The following is a 19,534-nucleotide window of genomic DNA, read 5'->3' as shown; positions in this document are numbered from 1 at the left end:
AAGACATCATCAATTGGGCTTGGAGAGAAGACAAGGCATTGTAGGCATTATTCAAGCTATTGGGAAGCCAAATACACAATTTGGATCAAATGCAGAAAGGGCAAATTCGGAATAAATCTGGTATTGATTGAGCCAGAATTAATATGCAAGCTATATACCGTTGGAAAGATAATTAAGTTAGCTTTCCAATGCATTTTACCGAGCTGGATTTGGAGTTCTCTAGAAGGAGTTATGATCAATTGATTACAACTTATTTAGGCTTGGGAATTCAAACAACTCCTTTGATTATTCAACTTCATTTATTTGTTTTGTGTCAAGTTTATCAATGTGTTAGGTAAGTCTATCATTAATAATAGTGGGTTGGTGAAGGCTTTTAAAGCACCCTTTGACAAATCTATACTTGGAGGGTTGTTCCAATGTTTCCGTTTGTATTTTTAGGATCTTGGGTTTCTTTTAGCCTATTTAAACTCAGCAACCTTGCTATGTAAAATAATTAAGAGATTAATGTTATTTGAATTTGAAAGATTATTCTTTCTTTGGTTCTTTTGAGAACTAGTGAACTTATCAAGAATTTGCATTCTTGTGGCATTACAAATTTAGACTTATCACTCACCTTCTCATTTATTTCTTGAATGTGGCGTCAATATCATTCTCTATACCTTTGGTTCATGTTTTTCTTAAGCATTGGATCAAGGTATTGTTTGTCATAAATCTGTTTAGAACTTTCTTGGGAAGTTGAAACTACAATTTAAGTGTGAGTTTCAAAGTTTCATTGTGGGGTTTCGTATCAGTCACTGGATAATAAGCAAAGACAGAAATATGGACAATATTATTGTAGCTAGCCAGTGTTGACTAGCCTCGAATATAAGCATATGAGCATATATATCATCATCAATGTGTAATGCAAATACCATATCTAACCCAAAATCTCACACCATACTTTCAATCAAGATTTACTCAAATAAAAAAAATAAAAAGATCTAACAACTCACACAATAGTATAAACAGAGCCGAGAGAGTAGCAGCGGTCAAGACAATTGAGACGGAGCAATAGTAGGGCCGAGATGAAGCGGCGGCGCCGGCAAAGATAGAGTACAGCAGTCGATTTGGGCACACTAAGAGAGAGTAAGAACCGTGAATAGATCGGGAGAGATAAGGAGAGAGAGTCAAAAAGATAAGGATGAAGAGGTCAAAGAGATAAGGATGAAGAGAGAGTTGTTGGAGTTTGCTTTTTCAATTTATTTTTTGAGTTTAGTTTTGTAATATGAGGAGAACATGGTAAACATGTTTTCACTTTGATAATTATGAAAGTGAATCTTAAATTTACAAATTCAGCCACCGAACACGTATTAACTTAGATCTATAAAAGGAAAATGAAAACAAAGCCTATAAAATGTTACCGAACATGCCCTTATTTTTTTAAGTTCATTTGTATTTTAGTTTAATTAGTTGTATGAACGCCAGCTAACTGAGTTGATAAAACCTCTTATCTTAAAATAAGAGATTTGATATTTGAATCTCACTCACATAAATAGGAAGAAATTGAGTTTTGATTAGATTAAATTAAAAAATGTATATTTTTTATTAAATTTACAATAATAAAAAATAAATTATAAAACTGACAAATATTTATTCCATTACAAACAATTAAGAAACACATGTTATAAAAAAATTTCCAGCAAAAACATTATTATTTTTTAATTTTTCAGACAAATGAGTAAATGCATTTCCACATTATTCATTTTTATATACCAGTTGAAAAGTAAACCAGCAACGCATCTTTTTTTTTTAACGCACACATTGACCAATTCATCTCTTTTGCTTGGGGTTGGACAATAAAGCACAACACAAACTCACTCCCAACTTCGTGAGTGTCAGAAGGCAACAAATTTTGTTGTGTTTACAAAGCAAAATTTTTTACTTTAATTTGGGGCCATGGAGAGCATCGTAAATAAGCTGAGGAATTTAGACGTGTACCCCAAAATTAACAAGGATTTCTATAGTCGTACTCTCTCTAGTGGCGTTATCACTTTGCTTTCCTCTCTTTTTATGCTCGTCTTTTTATTCTCTGAATTAAGTATGAACCTCTTTCTTTTTCCTTTTTCCTTTTTTATTGTGAAATGAAAATTATTTATTTCTATTATTTATTATTAGGCCTAATTTTTGGAGTAGCCCTAACTGAAGACATCGATAGTTTCAACATTGCATCTTCATTTTTGCAGGATTTTACCCCCACACTATTACTGAATAGAAGCTTTTAGTGGATACTTTTAGAGGCGAAACCCTGCATATTAATGTAATCGTGAAGTAATTTTGTTATTTGTTCAAATGTTAAAATACGACTCTGTTTATTATCATTGTTCGTAACTGTAGCTTTTAAAAAGTAGCTTTACAAAGTCAAGTTTCCCAAATGCTATCAACTTTTATTTCACACCAGTTGCCGCTAGAATAACACACTATCAAATAGAGCATATCCTTTTGATTTGATGGTTTTAATTGTTTTTAAACCGCTTTTCTACATGTTATTCTCATCTTCAAAGATTTACTCTCTCAATTTTTATCTTTTACTTAAGATACTTTCTTTTCCCATATAAGCAATAACTAATGGCGATATATTGATTAGCCTCATCTTTGTTGGATAATGCAGTTTCATATCACTTTTCCTGTCATTCCATGTTCATTACTCAGTGTTGATGCTATGGATATCAGCAGAGAGCAACATCTTGATATAGTATCCACAACAAACAATAATTAATTTATTGACTAAGTTATATTCAGTTTTGTTCCCCTTGTACTATAAGGAATAATGAATTGTCTATACTGTAGATTTTATTCAATCATATTGCTTTTGAGAAGTTTTCAGTGAATTTCATGTTTCTTTTGTTTTGACTTTACAGTTTTCTCTTGTAGAGACATGATATATTCAAGAAAATGATTGATGCTCATGCTAATTATTGTGCAAATTTTATTGAACTCGCAAGTGCACAAATCTATTGTAGAATAGATCAACGGTGACGAGTGTCGATCTCACGAGGAGGTGGATTTTAATTGCATGTAAAGTTAATTTTCTAAGTGGGTGGTTGGAATTGTGGTGAAAGTGATTTAGACTATCCTAAAATTTAAATTAGAATGGCGGGAATAAATTAAAGTGAAACTATTGAAATGAAGTGCTTGGGTCTCTGAATCTACACTCAACATGCACCATGAGCTTAATATTCCTTATTAGTGCCAATTAAATCATGAGGGAGGTTTCCACTCCTCATGAACCTTACTCCAATAAATATGGTGCTAAGTGCTCATCGTGCCAAATAGTAATAACCTTACACTAAGGAGACGGTTATACCAGTACAATATCTAGACAAGATTATTACTATCTGTCTACTAGATTTGCAAAAAGAAAGGTCATTTTGCCAAAGATTGCCCAGTTAAACCTCAGAAAGCAATCAAGCTTATCCAACACCTAGAATCCACTACATATTTTTCCCCAACCACAGACCAAATTAAACACTTGTTTTCTAAACAAAAAGAGCCAACTGATGATATAGTCTTTGCCTTACTAGTAGAATCCAGTGATTCAGACAGTTCTGATTTTGATACCATCTACACAGTCCAACCTTCCTCCATTCTCATTTATGACCATCTACAAATCCATGATTAAGCCCTTCACCAGCATTCTAAAGATCTATTCTTTAGCCAATTCACCACCCTCATACCAAGCCATTATAGATCAAATCCTCAAATTTTGCCCTAAAAACCATAGCCTTTTTACCCATCCAAACCCGTTGTGGAAAAACCCAAAGTTCTTCATATCCTTACATTTTAAACTAAATGAAGATAGCAACCCAACAAAAACTACCCATACAGGCATGACCCCAGAAGACCTTATTTTGGCCCAACAAGAATGTGCCCAATTGCTAAAACAAGGCCTCATTAAACCCATTTAGCTTATAATAAAGCAAAGACATCCGCTTGTAGTGATAATGAAGATCTTTTGTGTTGAGGGAACAACATTTCATGTTAAGATAATCATGCCTTACGGCTTCAAAAATAGCACTTGGTTCTCCAATAAATTGATCATAGAGAATGGCTAAAGCCTGAGAGACATCAAAAATCTAGATGAACTGATGTTGTCTATATTGTCCAAGACTATCAAACCAATATCGAAGAGAACTTGTAAACTGAGTACTGAATTCTCGTAGAACAGATTGGGTTGTTGCATTTGGAGCTAGCATCTGGAGATCAATCCAAGCAGACAACTCTTGTAGCCTTTCCCTCTACTTTGTGGGAGGAATATCATTAAAAGTAAACCATGGTCCATTTGAGGGTTTGGAGACTTTTGGCTAAGGTGGAATTGACTTAGAAGATTCACCAGTTTCACTAGTTTCATGATTTTCTTCATCAGTGTCAACAGGTTCAGTTCTTAGGCCAGTGTCAGTGGCACCAGACTATTCAGTAGGTTCTGCCATGAGAAGTCTGGAAATATCAACTAGATTTGAATCAGAAGTGTCTGAATCAGACAAATCAGATAACTCAATGGATGATGATTCTGATTGTGAAGGAGAATTTTCAGTAGAAGAATCTAGAGATGGAGAATGGGAAATTTGATGAACAGAATATTGGTACATGGGTTGTTTTTCTAGGGAAATAGAAGTTTGGAATGGCAATGGTTGAGTAGATTCGATTCAGGTAAAGAAATTGGTGATAAAGAGGGTGATGGTTCAAATCTGGATGTCTGAGGATTGTGCTGGGGAGTGGGTTTTGGAACTGGGATTGATTTTGGTATTTTCTTCGGTTTTGATTGAGGTCGGGGATTAGGAGGAAACAGCGTATGGGTCATGCCAAAAATTTTCAAAGGTTCATATGTTCGGGAAGAAGTTGATGGTAAGAAAGGATGATAGGTAGGATTAATTACTGGTAATGGAGCAGAACTCATAAAAATGGTAGGCTAGACCTTTTCTGAATCAATCCTGGCAATTTTACCTTTCAAAGTTCTTATCTCAGCTTCTTTTTTATCAAAATCAGGACTATAGACTCGTTGAGCAATCATAGCCCGTAGTTCAGAGTCAAGTTGAGTAACTCTGTTATGAAGATTTTGATAAATCTGACTTAACTTATCTGAGATAGTATCAACCTTTTTCTCAACCTGGTTAGTTTTGTGAGTAATGTTGTCTACCTTATGATGCAAGGTAGTGAGTGCTTGGTTCTGTGCAACAGCATTTTGAGTTTGCCAGTTTAAAACTGCCTCAAAAGAACGAGATTCTTCTAAATGGCCAGCAGGAGTTACTGCAGATGGGACTAGGGATGGCAAAACCCCAAACCGGGTCCGAGTATTGCAATGACCGGACCCTGCCCGGATGCCACCGGTCCGAGTCCCAATCCGGCCGAGTTTTAATCCGGGTACCCGAATTTTATATTTTTTAATATTATATGTGCATATATTTTTTTATTTTTTGGTAATTTTATAAGTTTTAAATTTATTTCAATAAAATTTGACATGAAAATATAAACTTTAAGTGCTTAAAACTTTATATATGTATAATAAATGAGTCAAATAAATATAAATATTTAAAATAATATATATTTTATAATTTTTTTTAATAAAATCCGGGTTCCGGGTTTATCAAGTGATGCCCAAGACCAACCTGGCTTCATACCCGGGCCGGATAATACCTGACCCACAACGCCCAGGTACGGTCCGGGTCTAGACCGGGCAGGTATTTTTGCCACCTTTAAATGGGACAAATGGTTTGGAGACGAAACTTTTTTGTTGGTCAATTTGTTTTTGCAAAGGTGGAAACTGGGCTTGGTATTCTGTAGATGTTGATGGGGGAAAACATTATACAGGGTTGTATTTTAGGAACGGGGATTAACAGGGGTGGTTTCATAGGTTGATTGTGTTTTGCAATTGAGCAAAGCGGGTTCATGTTTTCGGATCCAAGCAAGACCTTTGTTGTAGATGGGTAAAGATGCTCGAGAATCAGACTCAGGTGGATCTTCAGGATGAGTAGCATGGTATCGGCAAGCTGGAAAAATAATCTTTTTAGACTTGCGCTTGCGTCTTCTGGGTTCGTCATCATTTTCTTAAATATCTTCCCAACAAGGACAACCTGCATCACTGTTGCCTGAGGCTGGGACATCCCACAAGAAATGTCCATGGAGTTTTGCTGGGTATATGGGAAAATCTTGATCATTAAAGGCTTGAATGGGTAGGTTTTCTTGTTTTATGTGGACAGAAGTGATCATTGAAGAATAGGTAAAAGATAATCTGGGTGGTTTTGAAGACGAACTGGGTGGTGGTTTAAAAGTAAGAAGAATAGTTCCATCTGAATTTTTCTAAAAATGACTTTCAGAAGTTTGTATGGGTTCAAAATTTTGATGAAATTGTTCATAATTGGACAACCATTCTAAAGGCATGAGTTTGATCAATTCGTGTCGAGGAATTTGCATTGGTATTTGAATAATGGTTGGGATCTCATCAGATTCTGCAAGAATCATAAGAGCTTCTGAATTTGGAGCCTGTGGAGTTGGCAAATCCAAAACATGATTTTGCAGCCTATAAACAAGCTGATGGTGCAGGGTAGCTATTTTAGCTGAGGTTATTTGTTCCTTGGAGCTGGATCTAGACTTTTAAAGTAGTGGCATGATTGGAATCAAGAAGTGAAAGATTAAAATTGGGATAAAAGGTAAGTAAAGCACTTCCGGCATGGAGAGTGGTGAGAACTGTGCCAATGATGGCATGCTGATATTGCTTAATCCTAGTGTCAAGTAAAGCAATTCTAGCCGTAACAGGTAAGCCTTTCCAGCCACGAAAAGTGAGGATAAGGCGGACACCTCCAAGGTGAAGATGTGTATAGCCTTCACATTTCCATGTAGAGATCAATTTTGAGGGGATCTCAAGAGTGACATATTGTTCAGCTGTAGTAGCTTGCAAAGCACATTGATTGAGTCGGGATGACTAGATGTATTCTTTAGGATGAGGTCGTTTGGTGGAAATCAGGGTCTTGATACTTCTGGTAAAAGAAGGCTTTTTATACAGGTGATATGGACTGATGAGAGGTAAAGAAGATTCATTGATTTGAATAGATTCAGGAACATAGGAATATTCAACAAGATTCTCTATTTTACTGGCGGTTTGCTTAGTACAAGATTTAGGTAAAGAGAGAGTAGAAGAAAGAGTTACTGGAGAAGATAAAGAAGTAGGAGTAGCTGAGGATGAAGATGAAGCCATGAGATGAAGATTTTCTATTCTTCAATGCTTTGATTCCTAAGGTATTGAACTCTTATAACCTATACCAAAATCTGGGAATGGAGTTTATGGCTCTTATACCAAATGGAGTTATCTAAGTAACCCAACCAAAGCTACCCATACAGGCATGACCCAACAAGACCTTATTTTGGCCCAACAAGAATGTGCCCAATTGCTAAAACAAGGCCTCATTGAACCCACAAATTCTCAATGGGCTTGTCAAGCTTTCTATGTTGAAAAAAGGTTTGAAATTCTTTGTGGCAAAAAACGATTAGTCATTGACTATCAGCCACTCAACAATTTCCTCAAAGATAAAAAATTTCCATTACCCAACAGACATACCCTTTTTGTCCACTTTAAAAATTCTCGAATCTTTTCAAAATTCGACTTAAAAATATACCTTCTAGAGAACTCTAAATCTAGCTCTGCAAATTGCATTAAAAAGCTAACTTAATTATCTTTCCAATGGTATATAGCTTGCACATTAGTTCGAGTTCAATCAATACCAGTGTTATTTTGAATTTACCCTTTATGCATTTGACCTAAATTGTGCATTTGGCTGCCCAACAACTTGAATAATGCCCACAATGCTTTGTCTTCTCTCCAAGCTCAATTCATCATGTCTTGCATCTTTAATTGCATTTTCACTCCATATTTTCTCAATTAATCCATTTAAAGCAACGTACATCTTTTTGGCTCTACCTCTTGTAATTGAGCCTCCGTGAATGCTCAAAGGATTGGTTGAAGCTTTAATGGTATTACCTAGTATCACCATTATGCATAAAGATCAACACTTATTGTTTTGTACCATTATGCACTCATGGCCCCATAAGAATCTTAGAAGGTCGGTTCTCTCTTGTCAATGAACAAATTGATTATTACCTGGATGAAATATATAAAATAAAAATATCCATGGTTGTAGTGAGAAACATAGAACCAAGGGTTAACTTGTCGATCATTGCTTCTATGACATTGTTTTGTAATCCTACATTTTAACACTATGAGGGAACAAATTTTCAAATTTAATTATGTTCAATGTTGCAGCTTGTATGAATGAAAGTTAACGACATCCATGTGAGCACTGATTACAATGCAGGTGAATATGCACTGACATTTTTTATGGTTCTGTTTAGAGAGTCTTGATCTGTGTTCTTGAATGTGGAGCTTTAGAAGTTTCTATTTCTAGATTTACATCTCGGCTAAGTTTCCAATGTGAGTGCGAAAGAGAAGGCTTCATCGAGAAGATAAAAGTTAAAGAAGGAGAGGGATGTCACATATGTGGATTTCCACCAGTCTAATTTTAATTTCCATGATTTGCTTGCTTTTCATAATGATAATTATAACATAAGACTGCTTGGTTTTGAAATTCATTCGATATGATTTAAAATACTTTCTTGTACAGGTTTAACAAAGTTAGAAACATCAGCACTGTTATAATCTATGTTGTATGGGCATGTAAGTCACAAGATTGACAAGTTAGATGTTCGCGACTACTTTCTTGGCATGGTATAATTATTTCTTTATTTTTCTTGCAAGAATCTTAAATTGGCACAGCTAGCTCAAACGCACACTAAATTGGTTAATTTTATTTGTCATGATAGTATCTGTTGAAATGAATAAGAAAGAATTATAAGAAATTTTGTCTTAAGCAATTGTTTAATTGACTCCTCATTTATATGTATTTAGTGAATGGCATAATCATCTGCTTAAGAGCCATGTCTTTCGATGGATATTCTGGTAGATCAATTCAATGTTTGCTACTTAGTTTTCTATTGGATGCAGTAAATTCATGAATACAAGTTGCATTATTATATTTGTATTTACTCATGCTGGTGTACTTTATCTCTCCACCTCTTTTCTGTGGAATGTGCATTGCCATTGAAAAAAATCGTATTTTTAACTTGATGTTCCACCTCGATAAAATATATTCTGACTTGAAAAAGATTAACTCAATTATACTTATTCTTGTACTTGTGTGTTTACATATGTTTATTTAGGCATGTATACGTGCATTTTATTCTTTTCACGTGCAATTTTCTTTGCTTTGATATTGCCTCTTCAGGGTACAATGGGTGCATGAAAAACCATATGGTATGTACCAGTATTTCATAAAGGTTGGTGGTTCATGGGGTTAGCCACTTTCTCTCTTCTTCCTTTCTTTCGTCTTTTCTTTTTGGGCTGTAAGACTGGAAGTTGAATATTCTTGTACAACTTTTAATTATTTGTTGATACCTATAAGTGGAACTTGTTCAGTCATGCCAATCTAATATCTCGCTTGATGCAACACAAACTGACAATGTTTGTGAACCTAGTAAGAGATCTAGATCATTGGGAGTTAGAACTTATAATCATCCTTCTCATTTTAGCCATTAGATTTCTCTTCTTCTTCTTCTTTTTTTTTTTGAAGAGATAATTACTGATCATCGAATTCATAATAAATTGAAATGATTCTGTCTTGAAATTATACTTACAAATATGGACTTTTCACTTAATATGCTTGATATTCTATATAATATATATATATATATGCAAGGTAAAAGGCAATTTCTCTTTGAGCACTTTCTTATGAAGAATGACTTTTTCCTGTGAAGATTGTGTAGGATTTGTCCATGGTTTTAAAAAATGATTCTTTAAATATCTCTCTCTCTCTGTCTCTCTCTCTCTCTCTCTCTCTCTCTCTCTCTCTCTCTTATTTTGTTTATACATATGTTCTCTTATTCGACAGTTTATGTTGACAATACTCGCATATGTTGTTTATGTTGACAGTTTATACATATTTTGTTTTTCTAATTATGCAGGTTGTCCCCACAATATACACTAACATTAGAGGTTGGTATTGCTCAATACTGAAGATGATATTCTTATACATACTTAAGTTGGTATTGCTTAATTATTCCATCTTATTCTTGAGATGATGCCATGGGGTTCTCATTATTGGTATTGCTCAATACTCTATGACGGAGCACTTCAGAAATTCGAAATCAGTTCACCTTGGCTCTCTTTTTGGAGTTTTCTTCTTCTATGACTTTTCTCCAATGAAGGTTCATTCCTTTCTTCAAATCCAACAACTCAGTTAAACGTTTGCTTTTGATTCCTTTATGATTGAGAAGATGCTTCAGCTATCGTTTATATAGATATTCTATTTTTCCTTTATTTTTGAATTTATGTTTGATATAATTTTTTTACTTTTTTGCTGAAGACTTAGACATAGTTATCTTTTTTGCTGAAGACTTAGGTGGCATTTGTTTTTTAACTTAATGACTTAAAGTGACTTAACTTAATTAATTAAGTTAATTAGAGATGTTTGTTTTTATAACTTAATGGGACTTTTTAGATAATTTTGACTTAATAAAATAAGCTAATTTTTTTGGCTTTTTACTTAATGGAGAAATCTGAATTAAGTCAATTACTTGCTAATGTCAAAAATATCCCCATTTTATAATTTATTTTTCATATCTATCCTAAAACTCACCCATAGATATTTACCCCACATAAAAATATCCCTGTTTTTTCTTTCTTATATTATATATGATAAAATTTGAAATTTATGGTATTTTATATATTAAAATTCTAAAATAATTATGTATTCATTTGAATATAATTTTACTTATAAATGTTAAAATATTGTGGTATTTAATTTATTATTTATTTGACATTCAAATTTAATAAGGATACAAATGTAAAAATACATATTTTCAGCTTTTTAAGTTGAAAAAAACAAACAACTTAATCCTTATTTTCCGAGATTCAAACGAAAAAACAAATATATTATTCAGATTCAGACATTTAGACCTATTCAGAAGTCAGACTAATTCAGGTCTATTCAGATTTCAGACAAAAAAACAAAAGCCACCTTAGACATAATAATCTATAGTGCGACATGAATATGCTTTGCTGGCAAGGCTTGCTACGTTAGAACATGATGCAAAGAAATGAACATAATAAACATGTATGCTGAAAAGAGATCATGAAAACCTGCCTATTTAAAGCATATGTAGAAACCACTTAAAAAATTTCGTTAGAAAAGCTAATTCTTTATTAACAAGGATGGTAATCTTAAGCTTTAGTGGAGATCATTGTCTACGTTTTTTTTGGTTTTGGGTGGGGAGATAAGAAACACAAAAATGTATTAATGAAGAAGATTTGAAATAGATAGTGGACTAGCTGTCCGCTAATAAACAAAAACTAGGACTATTTGTGCTATACAAAAACATACCTAATTATCCCAGGTTAGAATTAGTTATAACTCCCTATCTCAAAACCCTTCCCAGTTTAGATGTATGAAGAAAATGGATGAATCTTGAAACTCTTTAGAATGAAGGCAAAAAAATATGAACATTTCTTTACTCCCATTTTCTTTATTTTAGGGATAAGAAACTATAAATTGTATTAATGGTCAAGAGGTGGTATCCTGGTTTAGTTCTCAAGTATTATTATTCAACACCTAGAAGAAACTCTATCAAAAATGGCATCTTCCTCTTCTTCATCAGAAATAGCTTCATCAAAATCCTCTCCTATTTCTCTCTCTTCTACTCTTTCTTTACCTCGTTCTTGTCAAAAACATGTCGCCTCAAAAATAGAAAATCTTGTTGAATACTCGTATATCTCTGAATCTGCTTAGATTAATGAATCCCAGTTCCCTGTTATGAGTCCATACCATCTTTACAAACAAAAAACTTCCTTCACCTGAAGTATCCGCACCCTGATCTCCACAAAAAGACCTCTTCCTAAAGAGTACATCCAGTCCTCACGACTTGGTCAGTGTGCTCTCCAAGCCTTTCAAAGTGAACAATATGTCACCATGGATATACCAACAGATCTCGTAACCAACTGGAAACGAGAAGGATATACACACCTTCATCTAGGTGGTGTTAGGCTTATCCTCACCTTACAACGTAGAAAAGGCTTACCCGTCACAGCTAGAATTGCTCTCCTTGACACAAGGTTCAAACAGTATCAATATGTTGTTATTTGCACTGTTTTAACCACTCTCCATGCTGGAAGTGTCTTGTTAACCTTCTACCCAAATTTCAACATGTCCTTAGAAGATCCCAACCTTCCCACAACACTGAAAGTCCAAATCCAGCTCCAAGGAGTAGAACAAATATCCACTTCCAAAATAGCCACTCTCCATCACCAGATAGTGTATCGATTGCAAAATCATGCGTTAGATCTCCCAACTGCACAAACAACCAGTGATGCACTGATGATTTTTGCAGACACAGATACAATTCCAACTATCATTCAGATCCCCAAACAAATTCAAAAGCAAGAGTTTCTTGAACTCATGCCTTTGGAAAGGCTTACTAATTATGAGCAATTCCATCAGAATTTAGAACCTGTCCAGACGTCCCAAGCCATCTTTGAAAGAAGATCACACGGACAAGTCAAGATGTCTTTTCAGACTCTTGACAAACCAAGCCCAGATCCTCCACGGCTCTCTTATACTGCTATGATCACTGCAAAGTCTTGAAGAGATAAATGGTGTCTGTCACTTCTGTGCACATGCAAGCAGACAATTCAAATTCTCTGAAAAAAATTACCATGTGATCTACAAAGAGACTTTGGCAGTCAAGTATGGAATCAAAAAGTTTGAATTTCATCTAATCAACCATAAATTCCTTATCAACATGGACAACTCCTCTTTTCCTCGAATCTTTGACTTCAAAAATAAGTTGCTCCCTAACAAATAGCTGCTTAGCCTAAAAAACTGGTTTGCTAAATATGATTTTACTGTCCAACACATAAAAGGCAAACAGAACCTTATCCCATACTTGCTTACACGTCCGGCTATAAATAAACCCTCACTTATTTCCTTCATTCACATCATCCCAGTTATAGCTATGAACCGTCAACTTCCTTTCAAGGCTCACAACCAGAGAACCTTCCCCATGAACATTCCTTTTCATTCAGCCTACCAGATCCAAGACTTTGCAAAGAAATTCCTTTACCGGTATTTTTTCAATGTTCAGAGTAAAAAGCCTGATCGTTTTCCTTCCCTCTATATGGAACACCTGTTTCTCACAGGTCTTACCCTCTCTTCCTTAACCATCTGCGAAGATGAGTTCTGGTACATGTGGTGCCTCACTACTCTGTATGCTACAAAACTGGTCCCATAAGAAGTGACCATTGATTTATCTGAATATACTGGACACCCTTCTGATGAGAAACCATGAATGTGAAGTTTCTTTTCTTGACCAGTTTGAACTGCTGTAATCATAACAGTGTAGAAAAGTTGTTAAGTGTCTGAAACAGGCTTGGTTTCAGGTGTTTAAAAAGATAGTTTGACTTGACCATTTTTTCTTCTTTCAAATGTGGCTTTTTTGTTTGAACTGGTTTAGAGTTTTGGTGGAAATGCTCATAGTTGGTTAACCATTCAAGAGGCATGAGTTTGAGCAATTCTTGTTTCTGGATTTTTTTGGGAATTTGGATGATGGTTGGAATTGTGTCTGTGTCTGCTAGGATCATTAAGGCATCGAATGTAGTGTGTGGTGTGGGAAGGTCGAGTGCATGATTATGTAATCGATACACTATTTGGTGATGAAGAGTTGCTATCTTTGATGTGGGTGTTTGTTCTGCTCCTTGGAGCTGGATTTGGACCTTAAGGGTCGTGGGAAGGTTGGGATCCTCAAGAGAGAGGTTAAAATTTGGGTAAAAGGTTAACAAGACATTGCCAGCATGAAGTGTGGTCAGGACGGCAACAACATGCTGGTACTATTTGAACCTAGTGTCTAGTAGAGCAATTCTGGTTGTAAAAGGTAAACCTTTTCTACCATGGAGGGTCAGAATCAATCTAACACCACCGAGATGGAGATGTGTATACCCCTCTCATTTCCAGTTTGCTACAAGATCTGGGGGTATTTCTAAAGTGACGTACTACTCACTTTGAGAGGCTTGTAAAGCACACTGATCTAGTCTAGAAGACTGAATATATTCTTTTGGTAATGGTCTTTTGGTGGAGATCAAGGTTCGGATACTTCTGGTGAAAGAAGTTTTTTGTTTGTAGAGATTGTAAGGGCTCATGATGGGAAACTGAGATTCATTGATTTGGGCAGACTCAGGGATATATGAATATTCAAAAAGATTTTCAATTTTAGAGGCTAGATGTTTGGAACATGATTTTGGAAGAGAAAGAGTAAAGGAAAGAGAAATATAAGAGGAGGACGATGAAATTGGAGATGAAGATGTTTCCATATTTGTGTAATCTTCTTCTAAGAAATCAAATAAATAAGTGAGGGTTTATTTATAGCCAGACGGGTAAGGAAATCTGGGATGAGGTTCTGTTTGCCTTTTATATGTTGGACAGTAAAATTAGTTTACTGTCCCTTTTATTTAGCAAACCAGTTTTTGAGGCTGAGCAGCTGTTTGTCAGGGAGCAACTTATTTTTGAAGTCAAAGATTCGAGGAAAAGAGGAGTTGTCCATGTTGATAAGGAATTTATGGCAGATTAGATGAAATTTAAATTTTTTGATTCCATACTTGACTGCCAAAATCTCTTTGTAGATCATATGGTAATTCTTTTCAGAGTCTGTGAATTGTCCGCTTGTGCACAGAAGTGACGGACACTATTTATCTCTTCAAAAAGGATGGCACTCCAGTAATCATCACTGGCATCGATCTGAAGAATGCGTTGTCCAGTTGTGGGAATTCGGAGAGGAGGAGGTGACTGGGCTATCACCTTTAATTGTTGGACAGCTGCTGTTTGGGCTGGTCCCCATGGAGGGCACTGTTTTCTTAGTATGCGGGACAATTGACTTGTGTGAATTGCAACTTTAGGGATGAAATCATGGAAATAATTAACAACCCCAAGGAATTGTTGGATCTGTTTTTTGTTGAGATGTGTGTCCAGAAACTTTAATAATTCAGTTGCAATGTGTGGTACCGGTTGGTAATGGCCATCTTTAATCACCATGCCAAGAAAGTCAATTGATTCATTTGCTATGCTACTTTTCTTTTCAGAAAGCATGATTCCGTGTTCCTTCATAATATGAGAGAAATCCAAAAGGAGCTTTTAGTGGCTCTCACGGCCAGAGGAAAATAATAAGATATCATCAATGTATACCAAGGCATGATGAAGGATAAAACTGAAGATTTTTATCATGGTTTTTTGAAATAATAAAGGAGCGACCTTAAGACCAAAAGGCATAACAGTCCACTGATAATGAGCATCAGGGATGCAGAAGGCAGTTTTGTGACGCTCAACTGGTGAAAGACCAAGTTGCTAAAAACCAGCTTTTAAATCAAACTTAGAGAAGATACGAGCCCCTTGAAGATGGACAAATAGGGTCTGGATTTTTGGAAGGGGGAACTTATCATCCTTAAAGAAAGAATTAAGTGGCTGGTAATCGATAATTAACCTCTTTTTACCACGAACTAATTTAGATCTTTTTTCAACATAGAAGGCTTGACAGGCCCAATCTGAATCAGTAGGTTCAATAAGACCTTGCTGAAGCAACTGAGAACATTCTTGCTTAGCAAGTAGGAGGTCTGAAGGAGACATACCCAGGTGTGATGCTTTTGTGGGGTTTATGTCTTCGTTGAGCTTGAAAGGAAGGTGAATGAAGAATTGATCATTCTTCCAAAGAGGTGAAGGATGGTGGAACTGTGAATGGTTTTCTGGACAAAACTCTAGGAACTTCTGTGAAATATGACTGTGTGGAGATGGTGTTTCTGAAAGTGCATACAGACGTAATGTATCTGTATAAGGCAAGAACATTTATTTGTAGCAAACTCCAGAACTGGTGAGGAATAGGTTTTTAACTAAATGAAAAATGTCAAAACCTATAAGTAAATCTTTATCTGGGAGTTTGGATGCTACAATCTTTTTCCAAATTATGCAATTTAGAAAGAATTGAATACCAATGAGGTTTTTGGTAATTAAAGTGGTTTCAAAAGTTTCTCCATTAACTGCTCTGAAAAGTTTCGAGTGTTTTTCCCAACAATCAGAGGGAAGGACAGAAGGATCAATCATACTGGTATCTGTACCAGTATCAATAAACCCGATGACAGGAACAAGTTTATGAAATTTAGAAGGAATGATTGACATTTTTAGAGAAGGTCGAGGAATGGCTGAAACATGGTTGACTGTTTGAACTATAGAAATAACTAAAATATCATCAGAATCAGAAGATTCTGCAATAATGAAAGCAGTCTGATCATCTTGTTCTGACTGTTTTGAGAAATTTGATTCAACATCTTCATTTTCAGATAACAATAAAGAATGTTGAAGATGTTGTATGAGACGAACAACTTTGGCGGACTTGTGAGGACAGTTTCGAGCAAAGTGACCGCGTTTCTTGCAGATGAATCAACGGTTGTGCTTTTTCTTTCTGTACTGGGAAGCATCTTTTTTTCTGAAATATCGAAGAGGTTTTTGGGAGGATGATTTTCTATGGAAGTGTTTATGAAAATGTCTTTTCTTTTTGGTTGGACAAACACACTTCTTTTCATCTTTGCATTCTATCTTGAGATAGGGTTTTTTGCAAGCTTGAGAAAAGGATTTTTTATCTTCCATCAGATCTTTGAAAAATTCTTTTTGTTCACAGATCTTGTCGAGACATAGCATTTCCATTTGGAAAATCTTTCCCAGAGAGATATAAGCTATGCTGAGATTAGTGGATGTGAGTTTTCTTTGGAGATCAGGTTGTAACTCAGAAGGAAGTGAGGCTATGAAGACATGTTTGAGAGATGGCTCATTAAACCCATTCAGCTTATAAAAAAGAATACTCATCCTTTTGTAATGAGATTCTAAAAGGTGTCTTTTGAGCGAGCAGCACTTCATCTGGTGATACTCTTTTCTGTCTGCATCAGTGGAAACAGTTTTTTCACTGATGAATTGTTCAAGAATGATATTGAGTGCTGTGCCAATTGGAGATTGCATGAATTAGAGCTGACGGTATTCTCCCAAGCTTTCTAACCAATCACGTAAAGAACCCGTTGATCGGGCCATAAACTCACGGAGAATAGCTTGAGGTTGAGCATTAGGTTTGGTTCCTTGGAGCTCAATCCATGCGGCAAATTCTTGAAGTCTAGCAGGCCATTTATGACGGGGAATGTCATCAAATGTGAACAAAGATGCTGAAGATGGTTTTTTTAAGTGATCAAGAACTGGTGGAGGCATTGATGGCTTTGGTTCTGTTGGAGATGCTTTATTTTCAACATCAGAAGAACTGTCTTCAACAATAGGTGTGGAAGTTGAAGTGCTTGGATCTTCAGTTTTGGTGGCTATTAATATGCTTGTAATGTCAGCATATTCGAATTCAGAGTCAGTGGAGGTACCGACTGAGTTTGTGGATGAGGAAGAGGAAGACGGGTTGGACTCTGATGGGTTTGACTTATAGACTGTTTCTGGCTCAGAGGAGTCAGAAGATGTGTTTTGGATAGTATGATAATGATACTGATCCATTGGGCCTTTGTCTTTTTTGGGAGGCTCAGGAGTGGCTTTTGGTGAATCTTCTGGTGGTACCGGAGGAATAGATGAAGATGAAGTGGCCTTTGACTTTGGTTCTGAGATCTTGACTTTAGATTTTGATTTTTTGAGTGAAGATGGCTTTGGTTGAGGAGTTGGTTGAAGGTGTGAGAAGCCAAAGATCTGATTGTAAACAGGTTATTGAGGTCTGGATGGTGTGTAGAAAGGTGCATAAGTTTCAAAGATCGGAGGGGGTACTGGTGGGGTTTGTGTTTGAGTAAAAAGGGAAGGTCAAGTCTTTTCAGCATCAATTTTCGTCAATTCATCTTTGAGCTTTCTGATCTCTGCTTCTTTTTTATTAAACTCTGGACCCTAGATGTGGTTGTTGATCATTCGTCTGAGATCGGTGTCTAGCTCAGAAATACGATCTTGTAGATGGATGTACATCTGATCAAGACGATTGCTGATTGAATCAACTTTAGTTTCAGTCTGAGAGACTTGACTGGCAACTTGATCAATTTTCTTACCGAGTTGTTGAAGAGTTTGATTTTGAGCATTAGCATTTTTGGTTTACTAGTTTAAAACAGCATCATACTGTTTTGGCTCTTCAGGCTGACCAGAGGCTATAACTGGGGATTGGACAAAAGGTTTTGAGATAACTCTGGTTTGTGTATCTCTCTGTTTTTCAAGTGGAGGGAATGATTCCTCATAAGATTGACTTGAAAACATAAGGCATGATTTTATTGTATGGACAAGAGATTTGGGATCTGGTGGAGGATGTGGAGGAAACAATTTGTAAGATGTTTTTAGAGGAGAGAATTTTTTCTTCTTCTTTTTCTTTCTCCTCATAACTTCCAATTCGTCATCAATATATGTATCATCCAAACAAGGACAATCTGGATTGCACATATGGGCTTCAGGAACATCTCATAAGAAGTGACAATTGATTTTATCTGGATATACTGGATACCCTTCTGATGAGAAACCATGAATGGGAAGTTTCTTTTCTTGACTAGTTTGAACTGCTGTAATCATAGCAGTGTAGGAAAACTGTGAAGTGTCTAAAACAGGCTTGGTTTCAGGTGTTTGAAAAGATAGTTTGACTTGACCATTTTGTCTTCTTTCAAACGTGGCTTTTGTTGTTTGAACTGGTTCAGAGTTTTGGTGGAAATGCTCAAAGTTGGTTAACCATTCAAGAGGCATGAGTTTGAGCAATTCTTGTTTCTGAATTTGTTTGGGAATTTGGATGATGGTTGGAATTGTGTCTGTGTCTGCTATGATCATTAAGGCATCGGATATAGTGTGTGGTGTGGGAAGATCCAGTGCATGATTATGCAATCCATACACTATTTGGGGATGAAGAGTTGCTATCTTTGATGTGGGTGTTTGTTCTGCTCTTTGGAGCTGAATTTGGACCTTAAGGGTCATGGGAAGGTTGGGATCCTCAAGAGAGAGGTTAAAAGGTTAACAAGACACTGCCAGCATGAAGTGTGGTCAAGACAGTTCCTACAACAGCATGTTGGTACTGTTTGAACCTGGTGTCTAGGAGAGCAATTCTGGCAGTAACAGGTAAACCTTTTCTACCATGGAGGGTCAAAATCAATCTAACACCACCAAGATGGAGATGTGTATACCCCTCTCGTTTCCAGTTTGCTACGAGATCTGGGGGTATTTCTAAAGTGACGTACTGCTCACTTTGAGAGGCTTCTAAAGCACACTGATCCAGTCTAGAAGACTGAATATATTCTTTTGGAAATGGTCTTTTGGTGGAGATTAAGGTTCGGATACTTCTGGTGAAAGAAGTTTTTTGTCTGTAGAGATTGTAAGGGCTCATGATGGGAAACTGAGATTCATTGATTTGGGCAGACTCAGGGATATAG

General features: G+C 35.9%; 1 pseudogene; it reads left to right on the top strand.

Annotated features, from left to right (window-relative positions):
* Window positions 1–9,248: 9,248 nt before the first annotated feature.
* Window positions 9,249–19,534, top strand: part of LOC127899348 (uncharacterized) — a 56,981-nt pseudogene continuing 46,695 nt past the window's right edge.

The sequence above is a fragment of the Citrus sinensis genome, chromosome 8 (genome assembly GCF_022201045.2).
Source record: "Citrus sinensis cultivar Valencia sweet orange chromosome 8, DVS_A1.0, whole genome shotgun sequence".
Taxonomy (NCBI): Eukaryota; Viridiplantae; Streptophyta; class Magnoliopsida; order Sapindales; family Rutaceae; genus Citrus; species Citrus sinensis.
This window is presented reverse-complemented; position numbering and strand designations above follow the sequence as displayed.